This window comes from Saccoglossus kowalevskii, unplaced genomic scaffold (assembly GCF_978046115.1).
Source record: "Saccoglossus kowalevskii unplaced genomic scaffold, keSacKowa6.1 SCAFFOLD_42, whole genome shotgun sequence".
NCBI lineage: Eukaryota > Metazoa > Hemichordata > Enteropneusta > Harrimaniidae > Saccoglossus > Saccoglossus kowalevskii.
In genome coordinates, this window is record NW_028188621.1 from 634,918 (window position 1) to 645,903 (window position 10,986).

At 34.5% G+C, this 10,986-nt stretch overlaps 1 long non-coding RNA gene across 1 annotated transcript; it reads right to left on the reverse strand.

The window, feature by feature from the left end:
- Positions 1–1,726: 1,726 nt before the first annotated feature.
- LOC146726089 (uncharacterized) lies at positions 1,727–6,109 on the reverse strand. Its single transcript, XR_014928658.1, has 3 exons — positions 6,052–6,109; positions 3,034–3,064; positions 1,727–2,190 (listed from the first exon to the last, which is right to left on the reverse strand). It is a non-coding gene; the product is annotated as an uncharacterized LOC146726089 (long non-coding RNA).
- Between the last annotated feature and the right edge of the window lie 4,877 nt (positions 6,110–10,986).

Below are 10,986 nucleotides of genomic sequence, written 5' to 3' on the forward strand. Positions count from 1 at the left end.
TTCGTCATATCTATATTTTGTAATGCTTCTTGTCTTCACAGCTTCTCTGTGAGACTTATTATTTGCATAATGTTGAATCATGTGCTTTTTTTTTTCTTTGGCAAAAACTGTCATCATTGTAATATCGCTCTCGCTCTTTCTCTAGTTTACGTTTTTTAGCCACATGTTGCCCAGTTTGTTTACCACTTCGTTTTCTTTGAACATATTCTTTCCAACATTTAAGATAGGCACGTCTGCCCTGAGATTTTGTAATTTTTGTTGGTTTAGTTAAAGTGTTTGGTACATCATCTGACTCTATATTGCTATCATTTTTAAATAATTTCATTGTTGTTCCAATATCAGTTTCTGTGCTTTCTAAACGTCTTTTCTTCATTCCAATTTTTGACACCGTGTCTTGTTTCATAATATTGCTCTGGAAGCAGTCACACAACACATCACCAGCATGCTTGACACATTCAACCACTTCATAATGTATTTCCATGGCGTGTTTTAAGTATATTGCTTTTCCATTATTGGATACACTCTTGTTAAGCTGATAGTTGGAATATTTAATCCATTTACCTCGGCTAAATGTGAAAATATCTGTTCTTAATAGATCAGCAGCTCCAAGTATTTCAACTTCCGTTGCCCATGTTTCAGCATATTGCATACCAGATGTTAGAATGTAATCATCAACAGACACATGGCCTGGTCTTAAAAAGGGGTAAAATACAGGGTTATTCTTCTTTAGATGATTTACAATGGCTAATCTGATTTGCATGTGGTTATCCTCACTTCCAGATAGTACATATGACAAAGCCCGGAAAAAACAATTACCATCCCCTTGGATAGATTTGGTTTTGCATGGTTCACCCATTTCAAAATTTTCAGTATGAAACCCAAATCTTTCTCTTTCATTTTGTAAACTAAGTTCAGTGCACAATCTTTGACACATCTCAGAGGACAAGGGTTGATATAAAAAAAGGTGTATGATCTGATTCAACTAACTCCACTTCATTATCTGACTGAGTTTCAGTGTCAATAACATGATACTTTTCAGCATTAACATTTATACCCGTAACTTCAAACTGTTCATTTTCATGCACGTGCATGGATACAGCAAGATCACAACAATGTTTATACACCATCTCAATACTACTGAACTTGATTACTATGCTTAATCCATCAGGTGCTACCATGCCTTTGCAATTTCTTGAATGTGAATCAAAGATCCAATAAAATCCATCATTCTTGATCACAGCAAATGCTGCTCCGCCAAATATAACAAAGCATGAATTATATTCAGTTAATGATATATCAAGAGCATTGTCAAATGGTGTAAGAAATGTGTTCTCATAATCACTTTCACCAATAATACCAAATAATGAGTCACCAACACTCAAATAAATCAACTGTTTGTGGTAATTCTGTCACTAATAACAGTTCTGAATTAACAGTTGTAGACTGTTGTAAAAAGCCATACAATTCATTACCAGTTTGCAGTATTATATCCAAGTCTTCCGATACCCATGAATCTACATATTTGATTTGACTGAATATCATAGAAACTAAGCTATTTGCAACACACTGTTTTCCACTGTTATCTAGAAATTGATGATGACCTTGATGAAAACTTCCTTGTACTGAAGTTGTTAGCATGAACTTATTACCTGTTGTCTGATCATTAACATTTCCAACTGAATCATTTAACAAATTAAATTGCTCTAATGAGAAACTCTCTGCAACATTATTTGTTTGTTCATCATGTACTTTATTAAAAATACTTCCAGCACTAATTTGCGACTCGTTCTGATCCCGAAAGATAATACTTACAGATTCATTCTGATCCCGAAGGACAATACTTTCTGATTCATTATGATCCCGAAGGACAGTATTGCTATGATCCCGAAGGACAGTATTGCTATGATCCCGAAGGACAGTGTTGCTATGATCCCGAAGGACAATACTTTCTGATTCATTATGATCCCGAAGGACAATACTTTCTGATTCATTATGATCCCGAAGGACAATACTTTCTGATTTATTATGATCCCGAAGGACAGTATCGCTTTGATCCCGAAGGACAGTATCGCTTTGATCCCGAAGGACAGTATTGCTTTGATCCCGAAGGACATTGGTTGGTGGGTTTTTACCCAAGGCCAACCTCTTCTTTAGAGCTTCACCTCTCTTCCAACCTTTCTTTCGAGGCATCTGAAAGATACAATTGTCAAAATACGAGTGATTTATTTAATATATTTGCTAAATTGAGCACTGTTTTTACTTACAAGAGATAGGTACATTGTTATTAAAATACAGATGCCACCTGTGTCAATTTCATTAGCAATACTGCTAATTTGCAAGCAAAACAGTGAGATAAATTGCAAATTTGCATTGTGAGTTTTTTTCCTTCACAGTTAAATACCACACAGCTGTCTTGAATTGGATCATCACACAAATGCATGTACATAGGTCTGATGTCTGTGTTTATGATTTTTGAAGTTTATACAGTTGTTAATAAAGGGCTAAACATACACTCATATCTACCCCTAAACATGTTCAAACATGATCAAAGTGTTTGTGTGAATGAGATCTGGTTGTAAAAAATGGTTGATTTCAAAAATATGTTACCTAAAAATTGTAGACATACAGCTGTCTTGAATAAGAACACTATAAAACTTTATTTACTGCTTAGAATGTCTATTGAATTACTAAACTAAAAACCTGATTGGTCAAGATATGTATGCATAGGCTAGAAAGATTGACACATATATATATCAATTCCCCAGTTGAGTGACAAAATGATCTACATATAGCACTAACTCCCACAAACCATGTGAACTTGGATATATTTTACCATAATGCTGACATGCAGTAATAATGTGTATAAATATCAATACATACTGAGCAGTATATAAGCATATATCCAGAGTTCACACTTCATTATTAACGGCTAACAAAATGTGCACATGTTTGATACATAATTGTTAACCAAATTAAAACTATATAAGGTATAGATCATAACAAATTCATCTTTCATGCCTAGACATATCTTACCTTTCAATATACAGGAATAGATTGTTATAGACTGCAAGTGAAATATAGAGAACTGTTAAATTATGCAACATAGTGAATTTACAATTATTATAGTAATGTGACTGTCAACACAGCAATTTTTGGTATTAATACATTTACAGTACTGTAAATGGCAAACCTACACAGGAAAGTGTAACAAACAACTCTTTAATAAACATAATAAAAAATATTCACTCTTCGCTACAAATTATTTACAAAATTGTTCGCCCTGTTAATTGATTCAGGTTGATTTCAGGAAACGTGAAATAGCAAATCATTACAACCAATGATTATTGACAAAGGGTCATTAATTTGACCAGTGGCTGAAACCGCAACATGCAGTTAGTACTATAGGTCAAAGGTCACAATACAAAATAAAACAAGCAGCCTGTCAGCTGAGATAGCCCCGATGTTAGCTGTTCAAAATTAGATATCATCATGAATTGAACAAATCTCAGATAGGTATACCTGAGGTACCTATATGAATGGTATCCAAGCAATAGGCTCAAAATCAACCATTAGATAGTACACACAAGACGATTGAAATATCAATGCAACATACCCACAAGTAACAAAAATAGCAATTAAGGACCAGCAAGAAAATTTGGTAAAAAACACATGTGCAAAGAACCGGATGACTCCAGGTTTTGAAATTGTTAACACAAACATTGGGGTAACCCTGAATCTCTGGCCCCCGGCCAATGGGTCCCCGGCCAAATTGAATGGCCCCCTGGCTAATGAGCCATTTACATGTTTTTCTCACATATTTTTATATATTTCACACCACTAGCCAATCTCTGGCTCAGGCCAAATTGAATGGCATACATATAAAATATGTTTTTTGAAATTCAGTCCCTCATCCCCTTGGCTTTTATCGCCGATTTTTTTGTCGCCAGAGTGATTTACCTCATCAATTTTGTTTCACGAGCGTCTCTAATGAATAACCTATCCAACCGCTGGACTGAATTAATGATATTATCAAAAAATCATAGAAGATTTGGCGAAAATCGGTCATTTTTGGCATCAACATATTTTTGCTCAGAAACGCAATGGTGATAAGACGCAGGTTGTTTGGATCGGAATGTTTCCTTTGTTTTGGGTTCGTTGTGAGTCTAGAGACATAACAATGTTATTTTTAGAGAATATAAAATATGTTCTGTTTCAATACAGGATTTTGATATGCCAATCGGGCAATTTTAACAATTTCTTACTGGAGCGTCCCCCTGTATAAATAGTCCTCTTCTGTCCAAAAATTGGCAATGGTACTACCGGTAGTACAGAATGGACTTCCTGTTCTGCGCGTCTTTGATTGTAGCAATGTTCACGGCACTGTACGAAATACGCACACTCACGAATTTGACAACATTCACGGAAATACCAGTTACATCACTCATAACGATTGATGATTCGATTGCTGGCCGGGATAGATGTGTTTATTTCTTAGCTATATGTCTACACTTGCGTTTCTCAATTTCGATGTTTGAAATCATATCGCTGCTTTGGATGCAGTCGGTTGACAGATTGTTTTGGCTTTGCGACTCTTTGGGCATGGGCAACTGATTTTTAGGTTTCTTTTTTTAATATTCTGACGTTTACTTGGTCGTATTTTGTATATACCAGTCAGACACTGACAACAAGTAAGTAAACAGGCCTGGACTCAGAAGGCCCCAGAGAAAGCGTCATCGTACAACATTAATGAACTAAATTTACATTACAATCTCATGCTTCCGAACAATTCGATATTTATGATGGAAAACAAAGTATACAAGTACTGTCTACAATATACTGCAAAGTGGAAATAATATACTTATTTAACCATTGATTTTTGTACAAAACTCCAAGAACACAAAACAAACAACTGACAACAAAAGACAAAAAAAAAACTGCCGAGTACACTACACAGTCACTGTAGTCACACCAATAAGAAAAACATACAAAATAAATGTCAGTGAACACAATCTTTATAAAAAAAAATTGCAGTTTGCAGCCTTTATGGACAAGTTCACAACCTCTAATATTGCAAAACTGTCAGTTGTGAACTGTACATTAAATCTTATTAGGATTTCCACATAAAGTTACACAGATAAAAAAAAAATTCAATATTAAGACAAGGAAAAATAATGCTTTTTTGTCAAGGGTATAAACTAAATTCTCTTATCCTGGGGGTATTTTTGTGGGTGTACAAGTATGCATTAAAATTATCAAAACTTAAAAAGTAATCATAGTACAAATGTTAAGTGAACAAAATTATCAAGTGATTTTGGATTTGTTGGAAAAGTGGCCGAAAGGCTGTGACATTGTTTATTTGGTGATGAGACCTGCCAAGCCAGTTTATAAAACATTGAACAAAGATTTTTTCGTAAATATTACCGACCACGAAAGACGCCCATCGCGAAATGTCTCTGTATTACTGTCGAGTCATGGTGACTTATCGGCCAATTCACTTCCGCGTTTTACGTACATTGGCGAGTGGCGTTAAATATATAAACATTTGCGAGAAAAACATGTAAATTAATAACTCATTAGCCAGGGGTCATTGGCCGGGGCCTGAGATTCGGGTTACCCCATACATTGCTAGTTTTGGGAATTGAGGTTTGACCTTTCTAATAATCGACACTATAAAATAGCGCCATTGTTCAATTATTTCACCCATTAGAGCTGTTAAATAATGTCTTTGTTTGTTTGTGACGCTCAAATGACACGTCTGTGACTTTCTAAATTGCCAAATTGATTAACATGTGCAATGCTTTCAGAAGTTGAACACGGTGCACGCACTTCCGGTCGACATGACTGGGCGACGCCATGATTGTTTTACACGATAAATGACTAGAAAATGCACAAAATTTATCACATTTAATATCTTACACCGAAAACCGGACTTGAGAATGCGACAACTAGACCTTTACATTTCGGATATGTTCACTTATAGTTACATAAATTGTCATATATTATCAATATTCAACATTTGAATCTCCGATCATAAAATAAACATGTACTCACCTAAACGAAAGCGCAGCATATAAACTTCGACCGTCTGGTGGCGCTATATAGTTTTCACAGTCACGGCCTGAGAGACGGGCCGTTGTCCAAGTCCAACATTCTTAGTTATACCATTGAACTATAAACCAGTTCCATGGTTATACTAGTAATTAGTAGTCCAATAAAATTTACGAGATCAGATCACACGATTATTACACACCTTGTTGTTCTCAGATTGATTTGTGGAAATTGTATGCCTTTGTTTTAATCTGTGCAAGTGCAAAAATGTGCACATTTTGTACACGAATTGAAGTTATATATACTTGTAGAGGCTGTAAATATAAACGACGCTGTATTGATTGTCAATGTTTTATCGACTACATGACATGATTTATGTACGGTTTATACTAAGACTATACATGTGTTGTAAATTGATCAAAATTAAAGTACACGTCTGTCACTGCTAGACCGTCGTTTTATGTAACTGTTATGATATGACAGTTTATACCGGGCATACTCTGTCCCGGGATTCGCCCATACAGATGTAAACGAAATATCATACATATACATTTTATAACCAGATCTTGACATAACTTAGACGTCCTTGGTATCATATTGACAACATAAATTTACAACATATTATAAGTTATTAAACCAAGTACAAGATAGAATGCAACAACTGTGGCACATGTACAAGAAAATATTGAAAATGTTTTGTCTATGCTGCTACAATTAACAGTCTCAAAAACGACTGTAGGTTCCATTATGCAAGTTCCATGGTTACATGCACTTTTAGTATAATGTGCGCCCTCTATGGCAACCAGGCTGCAGTAGCTTCTTAATGATACATTTCTGCAATGAAGCCTCATATTTTAAGCTGAGTGACATGCGTTATATTTTATTATTTGAAATGTTTTCAGGTTATTTCAAATGTAAACATCCTGACAGTGTAGTGAACCTTGTTATTTAAATACACGCATTGCCGATTTAATGAATTACAAAAAATTAATCAAGCCAATTAAGAAAGAAACTGTATACTGAAATCACTGCCATCGCCGATATGTAAACCAGCCAGAAAACAACGTGCATGATTTAAATTACTATGCCAAACAGTAAACTGCAGAAAAAGTCATTTTACAATTATATTTTCAATACTACCATAAAGAGCTATGGACAACTACCAAATTATAAACAACCCTTTATTTATTTATTTTTATTAACGCCACTCAAACACCATTTTCATTTTCCTACTTTATTACGAACACTTCACTATTTTCTTCATAGTTGCGACTAATTTGCAAGGTTATTGTGCCTTCATTTTCCTCACATATTTCGTTATGAATGTATTTGTACTAAGACTGTCGCCCCTGATTTGAAAGTCACTAAACATGTAACGGTTAACGTCATCATTGATATCCGTTTAAACTGAATTCCCCAGCCTTACGTCGAACACTTGTCGGTCTCTATGTTCTCCTTTGTCTTTCAATATTCAACGTTGTTTTCGCGACTATTATGTAAATAACACTGCCATTCTCGCTATTACTTTTACTTGCCAAATACCCGCCGTCAGAAATATATAATCATTCGAAACCGCTGTGTTTTGCACCGAAAATAGATCATAAACACTGGCATTTTAAAATATACAATATTGCTACCAATGTATACGAAATCTACCCATGTATACAAAACTAAACGCATTTTGGTGAGGACCTTTATTTTTTTTACGGCAGGCGAGTTGCGAAAGTGATCTAACTTTTATTCCCAAGCCTCGATCTGAATCCAACACTCTGACGCTTTCTTTTGTGACTGTATCGCTGCTGGGCAAAGCTGCTGTGATCTTTTGGCATTCATTGGTTGCCCATCCGAGTCTTGGTGTCATTTTTGTACTTGTTGCGATCGGCGTATAATGTCCAATCGAGAGATGTTTAATACCGAGGGATATCTTCACCAGGTTTCAAAAGTGAAACTTGCGTCGAAAAACGACACTAAGTATTTTAATGCCGTATTACAAGAGCAAGACGGTTTTAAAGACATAGTAGTATTTTCACCACAAAAGCACCGCGATTTCATCAATGCCGAAAAGCACAAGTAAGTTCATATTAAGTTATTTCTATTCAATTCGAAAATTTTAACACCAAAAAACTCCAAAATTTAGAATTCCATTCGTTTAGTGGGTCAATATGGTTTAAGCGGTGGTCCATTCGAATTTCGATTCCAGGTCAGAATCGATGAAAATGCACCTTATTAGTGGTATAGATGAGTCCTCCCTCAGTTATAACAGGCCGATTCTTAAATGTAATCATGTATGCAAAACGGTACTTGCTTTATTAGTATCATAAATGAAAAATGTACTACCGGTATGTACACCATGTACTTGTCCGTATGTTACAGTTGTTCTTCATGACAAAATCAATATTTTAGTGTGTTGTCATACTTGCTTCATTTTTAATCACATTTATTTTTTTCCCAAAAATATCATACACATTTACGCATTTTGATCGTAAAGAATTGTTTTTGGAAAAAAATCCTGTTTAACGGATTACAGGTATCTTTCCAATACACAAGTTATAAGTTTTTTTTTTTAATTCTAGGAGTCCAGTGTTACTGAAGAATTTGTTGACATCACCATCACGGCGAGATGCTACAAAAAATGATCTTAAATACAACTCAAGATCCAACCTGTCTATTGCCAAAAAGTTGAAGTTTAACTTTGACAGCGGATACTGGTTAACACACCAGAGCAGTACAACACTGAATACCATAAGAGATATCACAGACAATTTTGCTGCTTTCCAAACAGTATGTACTTATCATTAATTTGTATAATTATGCACAAAAAATATTTTTGGTCAAAACCTATTTCAATATTCATTTCATAATTGATTATATAAGACAAAGATGGTCTCACAAAATTTGTTCACTGAAACTTGTTGAAATTTGTTGACTAGAAACATTTTTTGACTATATTATTTTAAGTAGGAGTCAGTTGCCAATGTTATTTATATCCATGGAATATCTACCAATCTCGTATGAAATGACACAATATTTTAATGCAATTTTGAAACAACTTTTTTATTATTGGACCTTTTCTCAAAAACTACAGTGATATTTTTACTGTAACAGGATTCCAACTAAATATTATTTATTACATTACTAAACACTAACCTTAACATTAAACCTATAAATCTAGACTCTGGCTGGATTATTTCAGTAGTTTTGGGGTGAGGGTGCCTTAAGTAAATTTTGGTTGTACATGGACTTTTTTCATTTTAACTTTGTACATGTACTGTCCAGAATATTTTCTTTGTACATGTCATTTTTATTTGAGTCCAATGTGTGAAGCACCCAATGAATAACTTTGCGATTAGTCTGTCTGTCTTGAAGGTCATGTAGTATTAATACAGCACACACGAATGTTAGAATGGCTAACCATTTAGTTATAACAATACAATAACAATTTCATATCTGATGCTGTTCCTTCATTTTAGCACAAGCTCTTGAGAAACAGTAAAACATGGATCTTGAAAAATTGTCTTGAAAGATGTCAGTTTTCTTTTAAATCTCATCAAATCAGTGCACCAATGTACAAAGTTATTAGGCCCTGTATTATTATAAGTTATTATCTCAACAACTGTTCAACATATTTCATTTGAACTTTGTTTATTTCTGATTAGCGTATATTTAAATGTATGCAAATTAAAAATATAATTTGCATAATAATTTGTGATATTACAACTACATATTTCAATGCAACTGTGGAACTGGGTGATATTGATTAGCTTTAAATCTATGGCAAAGGTGATCTAATTTGCATAATAATCAGGCAAATTTGAACTGTTTTGGTTCTATCTCAACACGTTTTCTTAATGAAACTTTTTTAATGCATTTGGTGTATACCTGATATGGTTTCTTTTAATAATTGCATACAATCAGTATTTTAAAGTGATATTAAACTTTGTACTAATGGATACATTATTAGGTACATGAGCGAACTGTTTCCTTGGTATTACAGGTAAACACAGTTGCAAAGGTGATTAGTTGTGGAAATGGTGGACCAAAACAATTATCATCAGGATTGATCATGCAAATGCAAGAGTTTGCTATTGCAGACAGTACATCATCGATGCTCATAGCTATATGGGGAGAACAGATTGACAACATCAAACTTAATTCCAGCTACAAGTTCAACGATGTAAGTGTACGTGAATTTCAAAGTACAACTCAACTGACTTCCACACCGGATACTACTATAACAGAAACCACTCCACTAACAGATGTGAGTACTGATAATACACCTGGCATGCAAATGAATACCATCAGAGGAACAATCATATCTGCTGAGTGTACAGCAAAATATTACTGTCACTGTAAAAAGCAACTGGTAGATTATGCTCCAGAGATGTCAACTATCAAGTGTCCATACTGCTCTCAACGAACAAAAACAAGCCATCTCTTACCAAGTATTAAAGCATACATCAACATCACATCAGACTCTGGCAAGATGCATAAACTTACTGCATCTGAAGTCATCCTGCAAAAACTGTGCCCTCAACATGACTTAAAAAGAACAGATGAAACTGAAGAGATCTTACTTGATGCTGAAGAGCAAGAATTTCAAGTTTCTGGTTATAATATCATTAGCATTTCACCAGTCAATGCTCATAATGATTTACCACTGGTACCTGCCGAGAATTACCAAAGTAGTCCATGATATTTCAATGGCCTTAAACACCCATTAGATGCAATGCATCCATGTTCTTCACTAGAGGTGATGGGGTAATTTGTTGAGTTTTGAAATATGAAACTGATGATTTTATTACCAGTGTTTACCATGTTTATTTCATATACAATCTATGTATATACATTGTTGTGTTCACCATTATATACTTTATGCTAAAACATTCAGTGTTTCCACTATAAGCTGGTACACATTTTCGGCAACACATTCATGTTCTC